At 43.9% G+C, this 26,747-nt stretch overlaps 1 long non-coding RNA gene and 1 pseudogene across 1 annotated transcript in view; both read left to right on the forward strand.

Moving 5' to 3' along the window:
• LOC144762035 (uncharacterized) overlaps positions 1 to 24,476 on the forward strand; it is a 33,530-nt gene extending 9,054 nt beyond the window's left edge. The window contains exons 2-3 of the long non-coding RNA XR_013596013.1: positions 6,614 to 6,757; positions 23,943 to 24,476. This is a non-coding gene — a long non-coding RNA (uncharacterized LOC144762035). The remainder of the gene's footprint in view (positions 1 to 6,613; positions 6,758 to 23,942) is intronic.
• A 157-nt stretch (positions 24,477 to 24,633) lies between these two features.
• Positions 24,634 to 26,093, forward strand: LOC144762999 (basigin pseudogene; annotated as a pseudogene).
• Positions 26,094 to 26,747: the final 654 nt, after the last annotated feature.

The raw sequence follows: 26,747 nt of genomic DNA on the forward strand, positions 1-26,747 counted from the left end.
CTGCAAGGCGCTTTGTTTACCTTTTGCTCGACTGTGGTAATCGTACCATCGAGCATCAAAAGACAACGTGTCAAAGATCACGTGTCCGTCGTGGAAACTCCTAGAAGTGAGTAACCTATGTAGGGAGCAGATAAAAAACACAGTTGGTTCACCGTACTACAATCAGCCCTGAGTCAAGTATGTTATATGGGTGTGCTCCTGAAATAAATTCCAAATGTGAACCCCCTGCTTGTGTCACCGCTACAAGCTGCAAGTCAATGGAGTGTACAGCAATGACACAAGGTACAGTGGTGGGAAAACGTGGGAGCTTGGTGATGTTATATTGCCAGTACTCCATGGTCTTAGGTTTCTAAAGCGGCGGGTAGCTGCTTAGTAATCATTGCGTTGTCAAAAGTGATCAGTTACTACCCGTGCATAAGTGCCTCAAACTTCCCATCATGGTTCAGGAGGACACAGAGGCTTACCTCCAACATGGATCATATAAATAAATGAACCCCCAGCCCATGCGGTGCATCAGTCAAGAGCCCCAGTAACACGGAAACATCCTACCGTTCTAGCGGGGTTTTGGATCGACTTAAAAATGCTCCCATTGCCAGCTACCAATTCTTTGTTCAACCACCAGCCTCTTTTGGTGTCTATTTGCAAGGTCGACACTTCTTTTTGTTGGCTTTCAGGAGAGTGATTCCTAAAGTTTTCATCACTTGCACACCAACGTTGGCCAAATATGCAACCTCATCAGGGATGTCACAGGAGGCATGTCTTGGGCTCCAGCTGTGTCATACTGTCCTTTAAAAGGGGTAGTGCATCTACTGTTGATATTCTTTGAGAAACACTCCTTCCACATGGCTGTTCTGTGGAGCCCCCACAAACACTAGCAAAGACGAATTCGGAAAAGGAAGAGCAAGGCACATTTGTAGACATATTTGCATGACATCAAAATGGACTATTTTGATGTGAGTAAAAGCAAATACCTGATTGTGGATGTCAGCCTGGTTGAGTTAGAAGAGAAGTGGAAAGGCATCAGCTTTGCCAGGTGTGTCTTAAAAGCGATGGAACAAGTGGGTTGTGGCACTTTTCAGATTCATGTCTCTTGCCAGCCTTACAGAGTGGTGACTGATCACCAATTAGTGATTTAAGTCTATGTATTATGTAGGAGAAAAATTTGCATTTATATTTACAAGAACCCAGGATGTCATGAATGCCAACTGACCTCCTCCTATAATTATGTGGATCTTTATCTATATATTAAATGCTGGACTTTGTATGCTGCTATAGACAATGGCACTGTTTATACTGCATTGTAATCTATATTTCTATCTTTTAGTTTACTGTGTGTTTTCTGTACAGGAACTGTTCATGGTTTGCAGTGTGATGTGTTAGGTTAAGAACTTTTGAATTTTGCCTGTAACATATCCTAAGGCGTGTGCTCGAAGCTCATAGGTTGAGTGGAGTTGAAATCCTCTGAGCCTGTATCGCTGGTTTTGTTGCAAACAGCAGTACTTGTTTTGTCACTGAATATGTATATGCTTGATTATCCCTTGGTGCGAGTTCAGAGTTATGTTTGATTTCTGCTCGTGCCAATGGCATTCCCTGTGTTTTGTCATAAATGCAGGATTGCACTGTTGAGCCCTCACTGTTTGTGTGTTTTATCTTCTTATTCAAACACGAAAGAGGGGCGAGGGTCAGATCAGTTTAAACTCTACCACCCCAGACCCCCAAGAACCTCAAATATACGCACATGAGGGGTGTATAGAGTAACATAAATGAAATATACAAACAGAGAGGGCCCCAATAGGGCAAATCACTCTATTTGAGAAAACTGCCCTCACTCACATACCAAGGTATGTGACATGCTTCATCATCGGGCCTGCTTACAATATGCCCTGGTGTATCCCACACAGGGCGGAGCATGAGGGAGGGGGAAAAAAATTAATTTCTCTTAACACGACATATAGTCAGGACAAGTAGACATAGACAACACGTGAAAATTATGCAAACACCAAGTGATCACAACCAAAAAGTGCGACGAAAAGTGCAGTATGAGGAGTGATTAAAACTGATTAAAGGTGTCAACCAGAATGCAACCTTTATTAAACTTTTCTTGACACCCCTACCAGGATTAAAAAATGAAAGAGGATGGGAAAAAGCCTCAAAGAGATAATTAGGAACCTCAAGGCTTCCCTCCTACCACTGCCAGAGTCAACATGTTTCGACCACTCTGTATGCGCCTATAAGGTCACTCCGGTCTTCTTCAGGACCGTCTCATTCAGTGCCACACTGGGTTCCTCCGTACTTCGGATAATAGTACCCCAAGAGGGGGGTAGGTCTAATCGATCCGTACCTCTCCTGTATTATGTGTGAGGAGTGTCCCCTCAAATGCGGGAGAACATTCACTATAGCAGAAAGAGAAGATGGTGCAACCCCTTATTAGTATATACATACTCTTTCTTTCATTATCTTCATGTCACATCCATTATGTACCCTTTAGAGCTCATTGTCTAGTGTTGAGCCAGAGACCCCGATAACGTATTATACACGGAATCCTGCTCAACTTGTCACTTGTCCATGTATAACCAGATATATACAAGAAACAATTCCTTGCACTTATCCATGTCCCTGTAACAGCGTAATCACTCGTACCTAGTACCTAGCCCCACTCCATGTTCGGGGGACCATCTTTAAACTACAACCTACCACTCTTACTGTTTAGGTGCCCCCGCTCTAGGTGGTATATATTATATAGTTCACTTACCGAGTTTATATATATTACAAACTCCAACTGGTGTCCGGTGAGAAGGACGCCAAGGAGCACAATCTGAAAAATAAATGCGGGTGAAGATGTTACCTTTAAAAAACTCCACCTCTCGATGTGCACCTTCTGTTAGAGATGTCAAGGCTGCTGTTTAGCATTGCGGTGCCTACATCGGGTCTTTGCAATCACCTGCGCTGTAAGCGCTCACCCCCTAGAGCCCTCTCCTTACCGTTCCGTAGGCCCGTCCTGGCTTAATCACCCACAAACCGTGACACCGCGCAGATAATACGCGCCGTGTCTCTCTGTTCAATAAATGTCGGAAACCTGTTTGGGCATCCCACGTGACCGCGCCAATGACGTCGTCACGTTGTACGCTCTCCCTCCCACTCGTACTTGGTCCCATGGGAAATGTAGTTTACTCAAAGTGTACTGTTACGCGTTCAGAGTTCGAGACTCCTGTCGCGCTGTATAATTGGATAAAAAATTATATATTTCACATTTTACATATTCCTGTAGTAGACCCTGATCTGACAATGATAATTGGTAAAGGGTCCCGAACACAAACAGCTGTAGGAGCTTACTAATAACGCCGATCTGTGGAAGGGGAACACTCGCTCAGGGACCGGGCATACCCCAGGCATCATATCGGCCTATTGATTAGTGATGAGTGATACAACGAAGCTCCTGAATATGCTCTATCCGTAGGGGGTAATAATATCTAAAATACAGGTTGAATATCTGCCGTTTTAGCAGGGTGTACCCCCTATACAGTGCTTCACTGTTGACTCACTCACGTTTTTATTAACACCCCAGGGTCCTATATGTGGGTGTTCGGGTTAGTTGTCAGATAGACCGAAAAAACCACTCAGAATTATGGGGAGGACATGATACTGAGATAATCAAATGTCATGGAAGCCTCCATTTAACATTAGGGGCTAATCGTCATTCTCAACTCAATTTGTTAGGTGATGGAACTAGAACGCCTGATTTATTAGTGGCAATCTACTGTCTGCTCAGTGCCTGCCATGGGATGTCATCAATAAGTCCTACCAAATGACTTTTTAATCGATACACCCATCTTTGCTCCCGCCGGAGCATGAGATTTTGATCATCTGTTTGGTATCTACCTAGTTGGATTTTTTTTATGACGGTCCACTCCAAGTCATCTATGCCATGTCCTTATTCCTGAAAGTGAGCTCTGAGTCGAGTGTTGGTCTTTCCACATCTTATTATACTGCGGTGTTCTGTAATTCTCATGTGCACTTTTCTACTTGTCATCCCCACGTACCTTCGTTGGCATGGGCATGTAATCAAGTATATCACTCCCTGGGAATTACAGTTGGTATGGGATCTCTGTTCCCAGGGAGTGCGAAGGCCAAGGCCAATGGTTTTAGAGTTGCGTGTGAGGTGACAGACGCTGCATGAGCCGCACCTAGTGTGACCAGTCAATCTTGGTAAACCAGGTAGTATGTTGGTTTCCCTCATTCCCCCAGATCCCTGGGTCTGGTATGTACCAGGAGATCCTTCAGGTTTTGACTGCGCCTAAATGAAAAAAGTGGTGTTTCAATGTTCATCCGCCCAGTATTAAGTATTTTTCAATTCTGCAGGACTAGGCGTTTAATATTGTGTGAAGCCGTATTAAAGGTTGACACAAATACTGGCTTTTTCATTTCAGATCTAACATTTTTTGTGAGTAGTAACTCACGATTGGCATTGAGGGCCCTTTTCTTAGCCTTTTTGATTACTTTTTGTGGATAACCCCGTTGTTGTAGTTTCACAGACAACACTTCTGATTCGGCCACAAAATCCTCCCTATCCGAACAATTACGACGGATACGGAAGAATTGTCCCACTGGTAAATTCTCCCGTAGGGAGCGAGGATGGAAGCTCCCAAAATCCAATAACGAATTCTTGTCCGTCGGTTTATGGAAGACCTTGGTCTTTAAGGTGCCATTAGAGGGTTCAATCACTAGGTCCAAAAATGGTAAATGGGTTTTAGAGACTGTCGAAGTGAAATGGAGGAACGGATTCTGGGCGTTGAGCCACTCCAAAATGTGGTCAACAGATGTTTTCTTGCCCCAAATAGAGTGATTTGCCCTCTCTGTTTTATCTTCTTCCCTTTGCTTCATTTGTATTTATGGAAGCTATCCTAATCCTTCACTTCCAGTACAAATACCGGAAGTTGTCTCAGCATCTGCCCTCTGTTGAAGTTGCTGCCAGCATGCTAAGGTAGTAAGCTTGCCTTCTGCACACAAGCTCTGCTATTGTTGTGGTCAAAGCACAGGCAGCACATGAGCAGAGGCCAGAGGGGCTTAGCATGCAGCTCAGCAGAAGTGCGGAAGTGTGCCACACTTTCAGGGCCCTCCTGATTCCAGACCACCCAGAAGACTCTGACAGACTTGGTATGGTGAGGAAAATTGGACAGTCTCCAGGAAAATTATAACTAATAGAAAGAAGGGAAATCAAGGCGGACCCGGGAATGACCCGGGAATGATGTCTGAGAAGCTCAGATGGCACTTGTACATGGAGTTACCCCTGGCAGGAAGGACCATATGGGCAGGGTTCCTATATATACTTTGCCAAGAAGACTGCATGATAGTCAAATAAATCGCACTTTCTGAAGGTAAGGCACATGATAGCGACTAACAGGGGACATGTCTCCCCTGACATCTGGATTTCAGCCCGGCACACGAAGGGGGCAGAGTCAAAGGCAGGAAGCAAGATCATTGGACCATAGCAGACCTATTCAACAAAGTAACAATCGCAGGAATGTAAACACATGTAAGTTATGGAGTAACAAGAGGAAATATTCCTTCTCGAAACATTGGATACAACACCTCCTGAACAACACAGCAGCGACCAACTTGGGTTTGATCAATTCATCACCATCCACTTGGTTAACAAAGGACTGACTTTTGTTGGTCAGGAGTGCACAAGACCATTACCAAATAGTGAGGCTACTCGACAAGTGGTAGCATTTCTAGATATGGAAAGAGGCATGGGCACATGAGTGGAGGAGAGTAATAACACACAATAAAACAGTGGCATACAGTATCTTTGAAATAAAATTATGATGTGGTAGTACACTACACCAGATAAAATACACAGGGTGTTCCCAGGAAGCACAAATACATGTTGGAGAGGATGTGAGCCCACCTACACAACTGGTGGAATTGACCCAAGGTGTAAATATAGGTGAAATAAGACCTGGCCACCATATAATATAAGGGGATTCCCAAATCCAAGAGACACAACTGCCAGTATTAGGAATTATGCCTAAGACAAGGTAAGCAGTGAATTGAGGAGTTGGAAACTACTAGATACCACGGGAGGGGTGAAAGGATTAGATGGGATGGAAGAGCATTAATTGATTTTATATGGAAAATATTTGCACAAGACATTCGATATCACTCTGGACAATGGAAAAGTGAGGAGTGGTGACTACTCTCGTGATTGTGAAGATGAAGTAAGAAATGAAATGTTGATTCCACTGTACTCGTTACATTGACAACAAAAAGTACAAATAAAAAAGATGTTGAATTATAAAGCATTCTACAAATATAATATTGCATTGTACTGTTTGAACTGGTGACAGGGGTGTGTCTAGCTGAGAGTGTGATGTGTGTGTCTTGTGATATACACATCTCTTCAATTACTACGCTAGTAATTTCAATCAGGGTAGTAAATGAATAAGTCGCTCTTTAGTAAGGAGGCCTATAGGATGCTTTGCTACTGAAAAAGTATGTGTGAGGACATTGTTCAGTTTTCTAGTAAAGTTCCCAGTTGGTGATTTTGTTCTTAATGGTGATTCTTGATTTGCATCATTGACTCATCTGATATGTGGTAAATGTTGTTTTACAGTGAGGCCTGGTAAGTGTCCAAGGTCTTTCTGCCCGAATTTCCTGATTGCGAATTATAAATGCCAATCGGACTATGTGTGCGAGGAACCCCAGAAGTGCTGCCGGGTCTTCTGTGACTACGCATGTGCTAATCCTGTGTAATAAGGTATAGTACTTGTAAAGGTTTGTCTATGAACAGAACACAAATTACAGCTTGTTATAGAATGTGTTGATGCGCACACCCTTGAGACCTGTTTGCAAGATGCAGACCATGCTTGGATTCGGATGGTCCAGTATCCGACCTTGAAAGGTCGTAGGTTTCGAGAAGAACATAAACATTGTACATGTATTGCTCAAATGCACACTTCATCGTTCCAAACAAGTTGTCAGTGGATGCCAGGTGTTGGGCTTTTCTTAGAAGGAATCAAGATGTGTATCTTGCTGTACCATGTCCACCGTGACTGGAAGACTTGCTCCTGGTGTGTGCATATGCCCAATAGCTATGAAAGTGTCAGTACTGCAGCAAAGAGCTGCACTATACAAGGCAGGAATTTAGTAAATCTCCTTGAATTTTAAACTTTTGGACTGCCCAGTTTTTGACATTCATTGTGAGTAAGTCTCACAGGGTGGGACTACCAGACCAGTATCTGCTTACAGGTAGCCTTATTAATGATACAGCACCTTTGAGTGCCTTGCTTCTAGAACTTCCCAGACCACTTAAAAACCCCTATATGCAGGAGAGATGGATGAGAGTAAATTTGACCTGAGAGCTACAGTGGAGGGAGGAATGCCCAGCTGGAATGAGGAGCCACATCATGCCACAGAAAGAATGGGCTGAAGAATTAGGATGGGTCTCTCCATGGTCAGTGGTGCTGGCCCCTTTATGAACCCTGCGGAGCAGTTGGAGGAATGGGCCTGCTCGGGACCCCAGAAGGTTGGCCTAAGACTTTTATGGACTAGTCCTACAGCTACTTAATCCCTATCAGTACGTTTGCCACTCACTCCACTGACACACAGGCATCCTGAGAGACAACTAAAGCCTTGGGGCCAGGGGAGTACAGCAGAGAAGGTGTTGTGTTTGTTGCTTCTGACCAGGCTGTGTAAGATGCTCCCGCAAGCAGGAGAGAGGACCAGGGTTCAGTCACAGGACCAGTCTTGTGCAAAGAGTCTGGAAATCCTCTAGGCGCCAGAAGACCTGAAAAACAACCTGCTGGTAGTTAGAGCTGGGTACCTGGATTGAAAGGACCCAAGAATAGTCAGAATCAATACTTCGGGGAGAGTAATATCTGTATTTAAAGCACAGTCTCCCTGGGGGACCAAGCACAAAATGGAGCTTGTAACACTATACATGAAAACTGAAGGAAGTGACATAAAAATCAGTCACACTCAGTGGAGTTCAATATACTATGGTGTCCTACTACAACTCCACTCTACTAAAATGTAACCCACTCAGTGACACTCCACTGTACTCTAATCTATGACACTTTCCAAGACTATACGACACATCAGAACGCTTCACTGTATGACGTTATGTTAAATGTTATGTTAAATTTTTTTTATACCGCGCTCGGTCACCAAAACGGTTTCATGGCGCTCATGACACTTCATGACACACCATTCTGATACTTTACTGCACTGTATGCTACACCAGGCCACTCTACTCCATGTCATGCCACTCTTCTCTGCAACATAACACTCCAGTGTATTACAATTACCTCTACGTGACTCTACTCCACTCCATTTCACCCTGCTCCACTATACAATACTTTACTCCATGCTACGCCCCTGTTCCACATTCCACTATACACTGCTGTACTCTAAGGTACTCTCCTCCACTCTATGCAAGTCAATCAATCAATAAATCAATCAATCAATCATGTCATACTTTTAAATCGTTGCTTGTCACCCGAAAGTGTATTCAGGCACCAGGTGAAGGCCTCAGTGGAAAAGTAAGGTCTGGAGCACCTTCCTGAAGTCTGTCAGTGTGGGTGAGGTGCATAGGTGGAGGGGTAGTGTGTTCCAGACTTTTGCAGCGAGATCAGAAAAGGAGCGTCCTCCGGCATATGCATTGAGATCTGTGTGAGGGTGAGGTGTGTGGAGAGGATGGCATGTTTTCCATTGTCGGGAAAGGTGGCAGTGATTAATGAGCTGTTGAGGTGGTAAGTTGGTGGGTGATCTTGTCTCGTCCAAGGTTGAAGAGTCAGTGGGGTCAGGGGTCTGTCGGTGCCCCTGAGTGGATGAAGTTCATGTGGGTGGCTAAGTTTGGTGTGCTTGGCTGTTTCAAAGTGGAGAGCGGGTGGTCAGCAGCAGTGGTCGATCGAGGGCTGAGGGGGTCAGAGGGTTTGGAATCATAGTTTTTATAGATGCTCGCTATCTTGTAGTGGAAGTGGCTGGCACGGGCTGTGCAGAGTTTCTGTGAAGATGGGTTGGAGTTTTCCTTGGCTGATGGGCAGGTGAACCCTCTGATGATGGTGAAGAGTTCCTTAGCATGGTTGGACCTGGTGTCAATCCAGTTGGTGAGCGCCTCCCTTATTGCAGTTTTGATCTGTTGATGTTAGTTGTTGAGGGCTGATTTGAAGGTGACTCTATAGGTATACGATATTAAGTCAGCCATAACATCCACTAGCAAACTGTATTAGAGCATGCACGACCAGCACTGGGGACCGGTAATTTGAGCAGGTGGGTGTCAGGAAGGCCACAGAGACACATACTCACAGATCTACATACAAACTCACTGACACTCATAGACACAAGCATGCACAATTCACCAACCATTTACAAGCACATATACAAGCACACACCCATTCAGAGCATGCACACACACACGCACCAAACATTAAAAAAAATTAAAATTAGCAGGCTGCAGCTGTGATTTCGGGATACAGGAGGGAAGCCTCAGTGGTTCTGGGATGGTTGGGGAAACTGCCTCCTCTCATTGGCTGACCTTGGGACAGGCAGTAAGAAGAGGGGGCATTCCCTTAGTGGTCACAGTGTGGGATGGAGTCAGTGACAGTTGCTGACCCCACCCCAATCTCTGAGGAGGCATCACTAATGGGCACTTGACCCTGGGCTCCTCAAGGCTTATAAATGGGGCCATCAGTGACGTGCCCCACATCATGAGAGGGATGACCGCAAAGAACATTGCCAGGCTGATAAGGTCACACCCACATGAATGTGACATCTTCAACCTGGCAAAGTTCAGCTCAGACAGCTAGGGATTTACTGCCAGTACAGTGTCTTGCTGTATGACCCGGCATGAAGTGTAGCTGTCAGGATTAGCAATAGTTTGGAAAAAGGTGGAGGGAAGGGGTCTCTCTGCCCTTAATACTGAGCCATGCCTATTGACAATTGAGACACCCACAGCCCGATATAAAGTTTGTTGGTCAGGGTACTCAATTGTAAATGCGACAGGATACCATGCCCAACAAACATTCAGTCAGCCACGACAGAATTGTGAGAGCAGTACCTCTGATACAGTTGGTTTCAGCAAAACTTTAGAGTAGTCTGTAAAAGTAAATTACATCCCATACTCTCTCATGTAGCTTTGGAGAGTTTAAGCTGGCTATCCCCCAGTGTTTCATAAAAGCAGGCTTTGAATGCTTGTGTTGAATATAGGAATGTCTATTAGTCACTCAGCAGTGCCCGGCACTAGTATGCATTAGAATCAATCCATACCTTAACAATGCTTTCTATCAGATGAATAAACTACTGTTTGTGAATGAACAACAATCCTTTGCAGTCACATTATGGTTCCGTGTCTGAAACAGTATTGATTGGGTCCTTTCTGTTTGCACTATAAGTGGGTTGTGACCATGGCAAGGCTGTTTTCCTCCATGGTATATTGGTTACAGCATTGTATGAGTGCTCAGTAATAATATAAGTTAGTAGTTATATGGGTATTTATAGTGCAGAATCATATGTTTTTAGCATCCATAATGTGAACTGCTTAGAAATGTCTCTTCCAAATCCTACACATTTTTAACTTATTCACTGACCCCTGGACAGGATATAGCTATTCCTCTCCAGCTCTCCCTGAGAGGTGACCAGTGTGTCCTCTCTTGTCACAACACCTCCCTTCAAACCATTGTGGTCTCTACATTATGATCATCTTCATACTTGGAATGGGAAAGCAACGAGCAGGAGAGATATAGTCAGGGAGAGGCATAACCATTGCTTGCCATCCCTAAAACACACACCTCAGTTCACTTACTGATACAGTTCTAGCACGCTCGACCCAGCAGAATAAGGAAAAGGACTAAACCTCAGCACAGTTCTAGCAAATAAGTAAGCTGCCGTGGACTTTTTGCTGGATCTCCACTTTGTGTTCTCTGCGATATGTCCCTGCGTAGGATGTTATTCATTCCTCTAGGTCATTTTAAGGAATATGTGAAATGACATAACGGAGGTAATAATGAGTTTTCCATAAATAGTATACTTTTTATCAATAATATAGCACTGATTATCCTAAAATGTTGAAATTACTGTTTTTAGGATTTACCTGCACAGCGCTTGTGGTATGTTTGTGACATTTATTGTATTGACTATATATCTGAAAAGGGGCTGTCATCCCGCCCTTACTTTTCATTGGTTGGTGGGCTTGCCACTTACTTATCTTCCATTTTTATTGGCAGTAGACTATTATTTCTTGTTGTTCCTCTCATGTGTTTCTCTTATCATTGTCCCAAGTACTATTTTCACCGGATTTTGTCGAACTTCTTTGCGTGCATTAACGCTATTGTATTGCGTACAAACTGGCACATTCACAGGGACAGAGTCTGTTTTTTGGGCAATTTGCCCTCCTCACATTCCTTCAGCATATTTACTTTGAAAAAGGGCCTCTTCCTCAACGTTTTTGTATGTTCCAACCCCCACACACGTACACTGTCATGCATTGCATGTTTTAACTTTTATGTCTGTCCAGTGACATAACATGCACATGCAATGCACAAACAGGTGAGGGACGGCACCTGATAATGGGCAGAGGAGCACCACCCTTACAGGTTTAAAAGCTATTTTGATAATTCAAATAAAGCAATTCCCATCTACGTTTCCTTTATAACTTATTTGGCTGCCTGACTGACCTCACACTGGTTGCTCACAGACGTCAGAGAGGCAGTTTACTCAAAGCACATGAATTAGTACACATGTCCCAGCAAAATAGTTTTAGTGATGCTGTGATTTTTTTGTATGGAACAAGCAGTTAAGCTCTATGGAGCGCATTAGTCACATGACCCTCACGTCCCACAATACCAGAAAATAAAAAATGCCGCGATTGTGAGGGAACAACCTTCCAGATCATACCTCTTTCTGATTATTATTTTGGTAGGCCCTATACTCTAGAATCTCCTGCCTTCTTTTAATTGTGTCAACTTGTTTTTCAGATGTTCATTTGTTTCTGTTGAACCTTCAGTTGCATTAAGTTTTGTTTCCAGTTTGTTTTAGATACTAGTGTGTCATGCACTTTATAGAGCAGCTAATGTGGTGGTCCATTTTTATTAACAAGCATGCCTTTGCCTCACATTATGACCCTGTGTTTTAACACCCATTCATAATATTAGTGCATCAGTGTGGTTTTCAATTATGTCCATGTTTCTGTTTAACAGTTAATTCTGTTGATTTGTATTGCCACTTTGTTGACAATACCAGTGTGTCATGTACTTTAACATACTGGTCCACTTTTATTAAGGAGCATATCTTTGCCTCACATTATGACCCTGCGTTTTATTATCTAATCACAATATTAGCTTATCATAGTTACTACAAGTGGCCAATGTGCCAGCCTCATATTATGACTCAGCAGGGCTTTGCCTCATTTTGCACATTTGCAAATCAGTAATCTTTACTGATTGTTCATGTTTTAATTACACATTCATATTGAGTGTTTTATATACAGGATTATTTTTAGGTTGCGCTGCTGACATGTCTGTACAAAACTTACATACCTTTCAGCTACTCTCAGACACCGCTCACCCTGCACACCTACCCACCATTTGCTCTGCACAGTCTCCCTGACATTGTGCTGTCAGGTAGATGCTGCTCACAGACCATGCGCACAGTGCTAATGCTGCACTTAGACACCATTAATCACCATGCATTGAGACATATAATCCCCCTGCATCCTGACTCTTATCAACCTTCATTCATGCACCAGTCACCCTGACCTCAGACCATTATCCCTGCAAAATTGTACAGAAATGCTCACTTCTGAATGTTTGTGTTTGCATGCCTTGCAAAACATGCACAAGGGTGAATCTATGTGGTGCATTTACACAATAGTTTCTTCTGAATAATGTGCATGCAAGTTGTATACATACTCCTGTCACGGTTCCAAGTGCCCACAGGAGGTTTGCAAACCTGCCAAGCAAATAAATGATAAACTTTACAAAAGTGAGTCACACTGGACTGAAGCAGGCAGGACCACTTCTGTTCTGGCTAGTCCTACAAATGCCTCTGACCACCCAAGAGAGAAAGAACACAATTTAACATCTACTTCTTCAACCACTCTTCACCCATGCAAAACCTATAGGCTTTGTCAATGGTGTTTCTTTACATATTGCAGATCACTTGAGCTGCTGTACAACATGGTTTACACCTTTTAAAAAAAGCGTTATGACACCTTTTACCTCATCTTCTCGTAATTTCAACAATTCACCCTTCCACCACTTAAATCACAACAGCACTAAAATATGTTTGTCACATTTTTATTGGGAGAACGTTTTGAGCTGAATTTAATTTTAGTTCAATTCTTCGTCCTTAACCTTATCTCCTCTTGTTGTCCTTACTGAATGCATATCTTTACTGTATATTGTACATTAAAGTCATAGACTTTGCAAAACTTTATTGATGGCTGTATATAATTCTTCTAATCTCCCTCTGTTTGTACGCCTTCACTCAATACTAGTTAACCACTTCACAGACAGTGTAGATATTTCATTAGAACGGATTATGATTTGCGTTCTTTTCGGCTGCATGTTTTTATTGTCAGCACACATTTCAAGCATGCTTGCTGCCTGCATATTTTTTTCTTTGTCCTCTGCACTATACATAGTTTCCCCACTTTATATTACTACCAGTTACTATACAATATATTGCCTTTCTCAATAAATAAGCCATGGCAATTTTATGCAGTTTCTGGAACTTATATGGCATAACTACGCACCCTACACACTCGCCTCCACAATGCAGGAATCCAAGGCAAAGCACTGGAATGGACCACCTCCTTCCTCTCCGGCAGAACATAAAGCGTCCGTCTCCCTCCCTACTGATCAGAAGCCTCCAAGATCATCTGCAGCGTACCCCAAGGATCTTCCCTCAGCCAGACACTGTTCAACATCTACATGGCCCTGCTTGCCCACGTCGTCAGACTGCATGGCCTCAACATCATCTTCTACGTCGATGACACACAGTTCATCCTCTCCCTCACCAATGACCCTCTCACCGCCAAAATCAAACTACACGAAGGCATGAAAGCCATCACCAAATGGATGAACAACAGCCGTCTGAAGCTGAACTCGGACAAGACGGAGGTCCTCATCCTCGGCTCCACCCTATCAGCCTGGGATGACTCCTGGTGGCCAACGATCCTGGGAGCAGCACCGACACCCACGACCATGAACACAACCTGGGATTCATCCTTGATCCAACACTCTCCATGACCAAGCAAGTCAACGCCATCTCATCCTCATGTTTCAACAACCTCCGCATGCTCCGAACGATCTACAGGTGGATCCCCACTGACACTAGAAGAACGGTCACCCAGGCCCTCATCAGCAGAAGACTGGACTACGGAAACGCCCTCTACAGGGAGCCCTGGCCAAAATACTGACACGTGCGCAACACATACAGAACGCCTCTGCACGCCTGATCCTCGAGATCCCTCACCACAGCCACATCACACCCCACTTGAGAAACCTACACTTTTCTTCCCGTCAACAAGAGGATCACCTTCAAGATCCTCACCCATACACACAAGGCACTTCACAACACAGGACCAGCATACCTCAAGAAACAACTCACCTTCTTCCTCCGTTTCTTGGACGGACTGCAACCGATTCAAAAGCTAATGGTGCTTCGTGGGATCAGCGTCCTTTCAGCATCGGAAAAGCTTCTGTGCTTGCCGCTTCAGGCATTCCTCGCGGCATCTGGAGAGAGCGGTATCAGCGGCCTCAGCTGGCTGTAATTGACCGACCGTGCAAGTGTGACGCCCCGAGGCAGTGACTGCCCAGGTCCCGTGTGCTGGAAAAACCTTGCTTACTATCCCGTCGCCTCTGGATTCCTTGTCGAGCGGCTGCATATTGTGCTCGGCTCGGCTTATTTGTCGAGTTAAATGAGCTAGAAACTTTGTTGCAACATCTTCCCAGCCCAGTATTCTACGGAATGCACCGAAGATCCTTGCCGAGGAGCCGAGTGTTTGTGGCGTCTTTCTGAAGCACCCTTGAAGCATTGAAGTATCAAAGGTAAAAGGGGCTCTAAAGAATCTAGTGAGCAGTGAACTTTTTTGCGCTGGGCTGTAACTAAGTTTCTTCTTGTATTTCATATAAGATTTGTAATCTGCAATAGTAAGAGACTTTGTTTGACGTCAGGATGGCGCCGAAGGGAAGGGGCAACGCGAGGAACAAAGCTGGGGCAGCGACTGAGACGCCGGCTGGGACCTCAATGTGCGGGGAGGAGAGCACTCATTCTGACCCAAGTGGCAACGAAACTAGAACGAGAGGGGCATCCTGCAAGTCAACTATAGCTTGCGCTGAAAGCCGCTCAGCTAATCTGGCCAAAGGAGCAGGAGTGGGAGGTGAAAACATTAATGCCCAAAATGTGAAAATGCAGTCTGGACCAGTGGCTGGGTCAGTGGTTGATCCACAGCTACAAGCGCAAGGGGGGCAAGGTGCACTAGGAGCTCTACAGAGCCATTATAGAGACTCAGCAGTCCAACAGACTCAAGAGACACCTCTTAAACAAAAAACAGTTGCAGTCGCAGCGAGTTTTTGATAAAAAGCGGGGTACCAGGCCGAAAGAGAACTTGGAGCTGACTAATGAGCTTATCGGCAAAAATCATACTATGGGAGCTGGTAGTGAAGAGGGCTTTTCAGCGATAAAAAGGAATCCGGTCCAGACAGAAGCACACACTTTTGCAATGGTTGTAGAAGATGCTATTTCCCAGTCTGGTTCAAATGTGGAGCTTTCTACTGTGGCATTGGATAAGGGGCTCCAATCCGAGACAGATGGAACATTTTACTCAATGTCGGACTTAACGACTCTGTCTGACAAGGATTATGAATTGGATAGCGCCAGCAATTTGGGGCACTGGCGGGACCTCCAGGACGATGAAGAAGGAGAAGACCCTGAACAGTCTCAGTCCCAAGATACGGTGAAGAGAATAAAGAATATTAGTGAAGGAGTACAGCGTGATCGAATACAGCCCCTTGTGCAGATTAACTTGGACGAAGAGCTGGAAGAGGATTCAATTACGCTTGCCCTGATCTATAAGACTCTTATGACACATCGTAGCGAAACAAAAATGGAGGGGCATGGAACGCAAGGTCTGTAAGGAAATTACAGAATACCATACGGCGGTTAATAAAAACATGTGCCGAAGTAACATCACGTGTGGTGGAAGTAGAGGAGAGAGTATCCTCTGCAGAAGATACACTGGCGAAGCAACAAACTGCAGTAGAGTCCTTACAGAATTCAAAAGCTGAGGTGAACTGGAAGCTCACAGACTTAGAGAATAGATCACGCCGTAATAATTTACGTGTGTTAGGAATTGCAGAAACAAGAGAGGGGTCCGATCCTCGTAAGTTCGTTGTTCAGTTGTTCAAGGAGGTGTTCCCAGAATTGACTACATGGAATTGGGAAAAGGAAGTAATTCGTGCTCACAGGTTCCCGTTTGCGGTGCGACAGCGTGGGAGAGATAGACAGGGTGACCAAAACTCACCCCAAGGGCAATTTTGATCTGTTTAAATAACTATTTGTTGCGAGAAGCTCTTTATGACTTAGCAAGACCTGGCAAAAAACGAACTGGTATGGGGTGTGAGTTTTTTGTTCGTCCGGATTTCTGTCCGACAACTGTTAACGAACGATGGCAAATGCAGAAATGATTTGCTCCTTTTCAAGCAATAGGAGCCCAGGTCTTTCTGCTCAATCCCTCCAAACTAAAGGTAAATATTAATGGCCAAACGAGGTTTTTTACATCCGGCAGGATGGCGCAGGACTACTTATCAGATCTAACAAAAAAAGGTTAAAAGGCTAAAAAATGCTAAAAAATGTTTAAAAAAAAAAGAAATGGGCTTCTTAGTATAGAAGTTAGATAACGAGAACTTACAACCTGTTATTCGTTTCTAAGATATCAGGAATTTTGGGTGGTGGGTAGGGTTAATCACAATGTCTGTTGTTTGCTGAAATATCATTTAGTGTATCTCTCCTTACAATGGTATGTACTTCTCGATTTATGTTTATGATATAATTGGGTACTTCACTCGCTTGGTAAAAAAATATTTTTGGCCATGGGAGATATTGATGGCAGTCATAACTGCTTATAACCATAGGGAGAATAGGAGAAACTGCTTTGTTATTATTTCTTTCCTTTCTTTTTTTCTCTTATGAAACCTTAATTGTTGGGTTTCTCTCTAGCTATGCAATCTATACTTTCTAGGGATTCTTGAGTAAAAATTTGGTACCCAAAAGTGATTTAACACTGTTAAGAGGAGTTAGAAATTGTGTTCGATACGGGGGTAAGAGAGTGCAATATGTGTGTTGTGGGGAATTTGATGGGGTGGGGGAACGGTTGTTGCACCGCAACATCACTGAGGACAGTGTCCTTAAGCCTCTTTTTGGGTGGTGAGGGTGTGGGGGGAGGGGGGGTGCCGTAGGGGGCGGTAAGGGGTGGGGGTGAGCCAGTGGGGTTGCTTTAAAAACAAAACATTTTGAGACATATTTTGCAGAATTGGCAGTACAGATTGGTCATATAATGGTAGGCAGGTACTATGGTATATCATATAGGCTGAGGAAAGCTTATCTATGTTTTATCTTTTTACGCTTTGATGGGGCAGGATAAACTTGTTATAGGTACTTGGAATATTTGTGGCCTTAACGATGCTAAAAAGCGGGCTCTTTTCTCTAAAATTGTCAATTCTGTGCGTGTAGATATACTTTGTATACAGGAGACACACATTCCATGGGGGAAGCGGGAGTGCTTAAGGCTGCCTGGGTTTGAGCTGCTAGTCTGTTCTAAACAGACATCTATGATCAGAGGGGTCGCTTTTTATTTAAAGAGTGGTGTTCGTATATGTAAAAGGACACTGGGGGATAGAATGGGTAGGTGGGCTATAGCGGAATTGCGCATAGGTGGTAAATTGCTAACAATTTGTAACGTATACGGTTCGAATTTAGATAACCCGGAAGTATTCAAATATTTAGATGTTGAATTGGCAACTTGGCCCAGTCCACTTCTTTTCTGTGGAGATATGAATATTAATATGTTAAGTGATCTTGATCTCGCCAGTGCTCACATTTATGTGGGGAGAAAAACAAAAGTCTTTAGAGCTCTTCAGGCTCTTCTTCAGGAGCATGGTCTTGTTGATTTATGGTTTCTCCATAACAAAACAGAGGATGGATTTACGTTCTATTCTATACCCCATAGGAAAAATGTTAGGTTAGACAATTTTTTTTGTCAAAACAAGTTGCAGCTGCCAGTGTTATCTTTTGTTTACCGCGGCTCCTCTCTGACCATAACCCATTGATCGCTGAATGTCCTTGGCCACAAATTAGGAAACCACCTAGAGACTGGACGTTTGAAAGGAAGCTGTTATTTGACGAGGGGTACTGTTCACATATTAAAAAATGGGTCGTCCAATTTCTGAATATCAATAGGGTCTCTGCCACAGGCCAAGTGGTTTGGGACACGATGAAAGCTAGACTAAGGGGCAAGACTAAAAGCTTCTCTTCCTATAGCTGGAATTTAGAGCAGATGCGCATCGGGGTTAAAGAGCTTAGGGATGCAGAAATTGAAATGACTTTAAATATTAAGGATGGGAATGATATAGTCTCCTGCCTTCAAAAAGTGGCGATCCTTAAGGCTTGGCTGCTGGAGTCTTTCGGTTAGGATCTTGCGTCAAAGTACCTACAATATCGTACAGAGATGTTTGAGTTTGGGGAGAACTCGGGCAGGGTCCTGGCCAAGAGACTCCACCAGCAAAGTGTTCAGAGTCAGGTGGTAAAAATTAAAGATGAACGTGGAGTTATACATGATACCCAGGAAAAGGTTAATGAAGTTTTTCTGGACTTCTACTCCCTCTTATATCGAGAGGATATTTCTGGGCTTAATGTAGAGAGGGCCGCAGAGGACTTTTTAGCGGATCTTGCGACTGTCGTTATTTCTCCTGAACAGGCTGAATTCCTGGCCACCCCCATTCAATGGGAGGAGGTCGAAATCGCAGTAAAATCTTTGGCTAATGGCAAGGCTAGTGGCCCTGATGCAGTCCCATTAGAATTTTATAACGTGTTCTTAGCTGAAATTTGCCAGATCTTTCTTGAGGTATTAAGAGCAGCCCAGAGGGGTATAGGGCCAGAATCATGGCAAAATGCAACCATAGTTTTGTTTAAAAAAAAAGGGTAAACCTGAGTCATTGCCATCTTCATTCCGGCCGATTTCTTTAATTAATAGGGATTCCAAAATGTACTCAAAAATAATGGCCGTCCGACTTGTGCAGGTGATAACCCCTCTGGTCTCTGTGCATCAGCATGGATTCACACAGGGCCGGGATACAGCTGACCATGTTAGACGTTCCATTGCATTACTGGACTGGGCCCATGCTACTAATTCTCCCCTCGGGTTGATCCTGTTGGACGCCGAAAAGGCGTTCGACAGGGTCTCCTGGGGGTTCATGTGGGCCGTCTTGAAGTGGAAGAGATTTCCAAAAGAATTCATACGGGCAATTTCTGCGATGTATATTTCTCCAAGAGCGCAACTTCGCATTTCCGGCAAGCGGACAGGCTCTTTCCCCATCACTAGGGGCACACAACAGGGGTGTCCCTGTTCACCCCTGCTGTTTGCCCTGTATATTGACCCCTTCCTCTCCAAAATCGAGGCTAACCAGGGTATAATACCGATAAGAGCTGGTAATACGTCGTATAATCTGTTAGCGTATGCAGATGATATAGTTATTATAACATCAGACGTTTTATCTGCTTTTAGGGAACTTAAAGAATTAGCCGGGCACTTTGGGGCAGTATCGGGCTATAAGCTCAATGTTTCAAAGACCCAGGTGGTTCAGACTCCGGGTATGCCAATGTCAGATGCCCCAGTTGTTCCGGATGCCACGTATTTAGGTGTGTGTATAACCTCTGCAGTGGATACCATACCGGATTTAAATATCCTACCGGTTATAGATGATGTAAACTCTAAATTAGAACGGCTAGGTAACCTGCATCTATCTCTAAATGGACACTGTAGCGTCATCAAAATGTTAGTCCTTCCTAAGTTTTTATATTTATTTAGGACCATCCCTCTTTTGATTTTCCAAATAAGTTTGACAAAGGCAGATAGGGTCTGTCAAAGGTTTTTGTGGGGTTATAGGCGTTCACGTAGGGCAGCCAAATGGATGTGTCTTCCCCGTGATCGAGGGGGTTGGTCGGTTCCTAGTCATGTTATGTACTATTGGGCTGCAATTTTCCAAGCAATGGGCGTGTTGCTTTGTGGAGATAAAGCGAATGCACTAATATGTAATAGTCCAACTATTTTTGAGATCGGGTTGGGGTCCGCTGCAAAAGGTATTTTACTCGAGGTCCTCGCAGGGCCGGTCCTAGAACATCTGGGGCCCCGGGTGAAAGTCAAGATGTGAGGCCCCTCTAATTTGCATGTAACATCACAAGAAGTGACATCACAGAAAGTGACATGGCAGGACTATTGATCTTATTTGGCATCACTGAAGAGACCTAATGTGGATATCAGTAACATGGACAACAAGCATTTGCAATGCAATAGGTCTCGCATTTGCGAGAGTTTAAGCTATTGGCATTGTGAATGACAATGCCTGTTATTTATCTGTTTTGATAATTAACACATAAATAAGTCATTGTCATTTACAATGGCAATAGCTCAATCTCCTGTAAATGCGGGACCAATTTCATTTCAAAGAAGTGTCCGCAAATGTCACGGGCTGCTTGTAAAGTAAAAGCTTGCATGGTGAAGAATGCTGCAGAAAAGCATGTTGAGACTCCAGTAGGAGAAACTCATTAAAGAAAATAGTGCTTACAGATAAATATGAAGTAAAAGGGCCATCCCTCATGGGAGGTTACAAATGAAGACAAGGAGATACTAAGGAGGGACTAACCAGCCTATTAACGAATCCGAAGCCAGCCTTTACAAATGACAATGAAGCAAGCCAATGAAAAATATGGGTGCAGAGTGGGCGGAGCTTCAAGTCCATACTGCATTGCTTCAACTGGGTATGTCTGTGCCTTCCCTGAAGTGTGGGGTTGACAGAACACAGAAGCAAATCTGCACATAGCAAACACCTGGTCCGATGACTTCTAGAAGTTATTCAAGGTATCAATCAATTTCTGACAAAAAAAACATTATTACTAATGTGCTTGCATATTCATTTATTTGATGGCTTTTTTGACAGCACATGAATTGTCTCCCGCCATTGATTTACCCCAAACTTTAATATCTTAAATGGCTAATGTAATAGATAATGTGCTGCCTGGCTAAAAACTTATAAGGTCCCAAAGGCGAGACCTATTGGCTATGCCAATGCTTGTTTTTGTAGATGCCATATAGAGGAGATGCCTAATACCATGCACTGAAGAGGATGTGGCATAACAGCATCATCTCTGTACTTTGGTGCTGGGGAGCATAGTTCGAGTCTTGACGTTATGGTCGTAACTTCCAGTAGTTCTAACAGTCAAAAAATATTTCCTTTACAAATTGAACAGCTGCTTCTAAAAAGCGCTCCAATACTATCTGATGTATATCCCCTTTAGGGCATTGTTTTTATTTGTAACCATGTAAACATTTATAAGCACAGGCACGGACTCGTGTTCACACAGACACACACATTTAGATACTAGTGCACAGCGGGTAAATGTGAATGCACGTTTCCATAGCGTGAATCACAGCATCGCCAAAGCAATAAATAATGAACCTGGGAAATGTGTTTAAAGGTTTGCTTTGCAGTAATGTTTCGTTTCCGTCCACGCCATGTTCACGAGATGTCCAGTAGCACAAACTCAAGAGGATACAGGATGTGGCATTACGGCCACATCTATCTACTTTGGTGGTTGGGAACAAGGTTCGAACCCAGTTACTACAAGAGAACCCGCTTTAAAGTCTTGTTCGCTGCATGTACTATTTGGCGGTTGATCAGGAGGAAATTAGTTATTCCAAATATAAATTTATATACGCCTTTTAAAGCCACTCGAATTTTCCCTAGCATCTTTCAGGATCATGTTATGCATAGATGGCAAAGCAAAGGTATTTATGGGTTGGGTGATATGGTCGAGGACGGAGTAGTCCTATCCTACAGCGATATTAGGGATAAATTTCAGTTATCTCCACGTGATTTTTTTAAGTATTTACAGATCCAAAGCTTTATTCAAAAATACTTGAAGAAAACTCCTGCTATGCTGGAGAAAGTTCCATTTATTGAATTGATCAAGAAGAGAAGTAGAATAGGTATATTGTATCAATATTTAGTTTCAACACTTCCGGATGATCTGACAGCCCAAAGCTTTAAGTGGGAAGCTAAATTAGGAAGGGCCGGTATCGATTTAACCCCAGTGTTAGAACTCGCCAGTCAGGTTATTGTGTTAGGCTCACTTAAGACTCAAAGCTATATGGCAATGCTAGATTTATATTACACACCTGCTAAGATAGCAAAATGGGGTGCCATAATGGGCAATGCCTGTGCACGATGTGGACTGCTGGCTGCGGATGCAATACATATGTTCTATTCTTGTCCATCCCTCTGGGGGTTTCTCGATGATATCGAGTGCTTTATCAATGTTACACTCAAGATCAGATGTATTATGACTCCGGCACTTGTGATTTTTGGGGTGGAGGTTGGTAACACACTAGTTGGCAGTAACACCTTAAATGAGTTAGCCCTCATATTTATTGCCATGTCGCAGGTCCGTCTATGCATAACTTCTCAGTGGCTTTCTCCGGAAGCTCCAACATTTGTGCAGTGGGGTGCAAGACTGTTAGCTATACATCGGCTAGAATTCTCAGTTTTTTCATGTAGAGGGGGGAGTTGGCGGCAACTGGCAACTAGGATTTGGGCGCCAGTGGCGGAATGGGTTGGATAAAGGAAAAGCAATATTCAACCGTACTATCATTAATTATTTTCTTCTGTCTCTGTTTTGCTTCCTCTAGTCTCAAATTGTTAGGAATGTTTTTTTTGCCTTGTTACTTGTCTAAATTTGTTTAACGACTTTTTATTTTATTCTGTATTAATAACTAATTCTGCTGTATAAGTATTGTTTATTGTCTGGTCTCAATAAAATACAATAAAAAAAAATGCTGTGTATAACCCCATGCTACATGCTGATTTCGCTACTTGTTCCCTCAATGTTCATATGCCACAGCAAACTCTTAATTCTTTTCAGTTTGCTCCATTTCTAAAAGTTTCTGAAATTCGTACACCTAACCTGATATTCCCAAACACTCTTAATGGAATCATCAGTGTGTAAATAATGGACCCTGTTCAGAAAGAAGATGTAAAAGTATGGGCAGAGATTCATCTCTCTGCTTGAATAGATTCAACTTTTTTTTCAATTCACAAACATTGCCTGCAGCACACCGGGAAGGCAACATCACCTATAGGCTCCTATGTCCTCTGAAGGGAATTCTAAATTTCACATCATTCTGCATGGGGGAAAGCATCCCCTGTGCCATCACACATGTGTGCCTGTGAAGAAATCCTTGCACCAAATTTGGGGATGTTCCATAACCCTTCCCATCACAGAAGGGGATTTAAAGTAGACTTTACTGGAATACATTTCTGACCACTTCCAAGGTGGGAAAAGGTCAGATGATAGTTTGAGAATGGTCAGAAATGTACGTGAGTGTGGACATTTCTAAACTTGTAACTAGGACTTGGGATGCCCTCTTTCATCTCTGAGTTTAATTAGGCAAATTACTTAATACAGCCCTAAATAATCTTCCACCAATAACCAACTGTTGCAGGCTGTTCTTATTATACAAAGATTGAGTCTCTTTTCATATTCATTCCAACATATAACAAGTGGCTGTGCATGAAGAGTTTTACGCTGGGACCCTACTGTGATTTGTCTGGTCAGTGCACATATGGTGTCTAACTCACTGTGCTCTTGTTTGTTTCAATATTCCCTCATAGCGCCTGAATCCTGTCTCACATGAAGCTCCTGCTCTACTCCTGGCATCAGAAGGATTGTGGTCCCCAGCCTCCTGCTGCTCCACCTCTGAAACAAGAGTCTCCTTCCTTAGTTTGTAGCAATGGCTCTCTTGGGATATTGAGGCCGGCTCTGTTTTACTCTCCGCTTGCATTGCTTCATAGATTGACATTCTGTAGGGAAAATTATTAATTATGATTAATTTAATATCAAATATTATCCTTTGGTATACTGTTTCAAACATACAGCACACCTTCAGTGATAAATATTGTTTTATGCAAACATTCACTTGTGTTGAAATGTCATACAATCCATACAATCATTATTATACGTTGTTATTTTTTAACATCAAGAAACTTTGTATTTCTAATGAATCCTCCATCTACTTCAGTGCCTTGTTTCCCTCTTACTTTTTTACCTAGTGTAGAAGCAAGGCCTTGGTGGAGGTGTTCACAATGTGATATATAGAAGGATGAATATTGCAATGCATCGAAAATAAAGCTCTTATAAGATTACAATTTTTTTGGCTTTTGTTAATGAAATCCATTGCACTTTGAATCACAGTCAATGTCATCATCCTTTGATTAAGTAAAATACTATTTTGTATGAACTCTATGCACTGTAACACAGACAGACAGACAGACGCGAGAGAGACCGACAAAAGGAGCGAGCGCCATGGGGTCACCGCTGTCGCTCACCGCCTGCCTCCTGCTGCTGCTCAGCGGGGCCTGGGCCGACCTCTCCCATCCGGTTTTGTTCACCAGCCCTTCAGAGCTCACTTTCGGCAACAGTGCTGTTCTCTTCTGCAACATCACGTTGCTGCCATCAAAAATCACCGGCCACAAATGGATGAAGGGTGACAAGATTCTCCGGGAGGATGACTCCAACGACATTAGCACCGCTTACAATTAACCCTGGGCGAAGCACAACGCTACGCTCGCGTAGTTTGCGAAGTTTGCGCAACTTCGCACTACGCGCGCTGCACGTAGCACAGTGCGAACACGTGTAGCGCAGCGTAGCGTAGTGCAGCGGTCAATTTTGCTTGCTCACGGTCCTCAACGTCATATTCGCGGCCGCGAGCAAGCAAAATGACATCCCGGCGGGATTCTCAATGTGGGGTGGTCAGATTTCTCATTGCGAGTGGTCGCGCATGCTCGCTACTGCTCGCAATGAGAAACTACCAGTCCGCGTTGAGAAAGCTGGCGCTCGAGTAAAAATCTACTCGAGCAGCAGAAGACTACAGCTCGCACTGTGCAAGATGCCGTTTTCAATGATTGCACAGTGCCAGATGCTTGTCCGCACTGTGCAATCATTGAAAATGCATCTTGCGCAGTGCAAACATGCTAATACGCAGTTCGCGTAGTGCTACGTGAAGTTTGCGTAGTGCGAAGTGCACTTCGCATAGCTTCACGTAGCGCTACTTCGTGAACTACGCCCACCCTTACTTACAATGTGTCTCAAGTGAATTCAGACACTTCTGGTGTGTACACTTGCCACTTCAAGACGGACCTACCTGTGTGTGGAACCATCGAAGTTGCAGAAGGTGATGTCGGGGTCATGACCTGTAAGAGCAAATCTTACCCCCCAGTGGAGAACTGGAACTGGTACAAGGTGATGGACGGTGCCAACGAGCCTGTATTGAACGGCACCGGTGATCGCTATCACATCAAATCCAATGGCACGAAATCAGAACTGCGGATCAATGCCCTCAGCATGGAGACCGACCCAGGCACCTCAACCTGCAACGGCACCAACCTGCTCGGCAGCAAAGGCGCCACCGTCTCCCTGCGGGTGCGCAGCCGCCTCGCTGCCCTCTGGCCATTCCTGGGGATTGTGGCCGAGGTGCTGGTTCTGGTGACCATCATCTTCATCTATGAGAAGAGGCGAAAGCCAGACGAGGTTCCAGGTGACGACGATGGGGGAGCAGCGCCTCTGAAGAGCCACTCTGGCACAAACCATCAGGACAATGTGCGGCAAAGAAACTCCAACTGAGCGATAAGTTGATTCAAGTCTGAAGAAAATCAAAAGGAAACGTCCCATCGCTTTTAACATACCACCCGAATAATCTGTTTGCTTTTTTAAATGACACTAACCTCCTTTTTAACAAACCGAATTGGTAGGCTTGTAATAGAAGCGCACAAGATGCCATCCGTGAATTCTGCTGCAGTTTTTAGCTGAGGTTGTCTCGTCACATCTTGCATGATTTGGTGAGGGGCTCCCCGTCGCAGAACTCATCCCACCCATATCCTCCTTGTATGCATGCGTCCCACTCTAGACAGTGGGGCCAAGTCATTTGTCGTTGTTTGTGTTGCATAGTGATGTTCACAGCAGTCCTTGCCTCAGTCCTAGTGTCTGTGGCCTTTCGTCCGCCCCAGCAGAGGATCTGACACCTGGCATGCGATGAAATCTATGTCCAGTCTCCACCAGAAGTGTCAATCCCTCAGTCCTACTGTTTGTGTGTATGTGGCCCATGGTGCGCCTCAGGACAGAAGCTGACAAACTTTGAAGTGGGTGCCCGCCACCATCCAGAAGTGTCTTGGTGCAGAAGCAGATGTCTTTGTGTGTGTTCTGGTCAGTGAGATCCCTCTAAAGTCTGCATCAGGCATAATGAAGATATGGGCTGAGTAATTTAGTAAGTGTTGCATTTGTCAGATAAGTATGAAGTCTCTACCTTAAAGGCTGTTTGTAGTCTTGCGCTTTCCCTTGCTTAAATGTCTTGTTCTGGCTAAAGACCACTTATCTGAAGTCGGGTATGCTATAATATTATAATTGTCTTTCTGCTGTTGATG

The sequence above is a fragment of the Lissotriton helveticus genome, chromosome 6 (genome assembly GCF_964261635.1).
Source record: "Lissotriton helveticus chromosome 6, aLisHel1.1, whole genome shotgun sequence".
Lineage (NCBI taxonomy): Eukaryota > Metazoa > Chordata > Amphibia > Caudata > Salamandridae > Lissotriton > Lissotriton helveticus.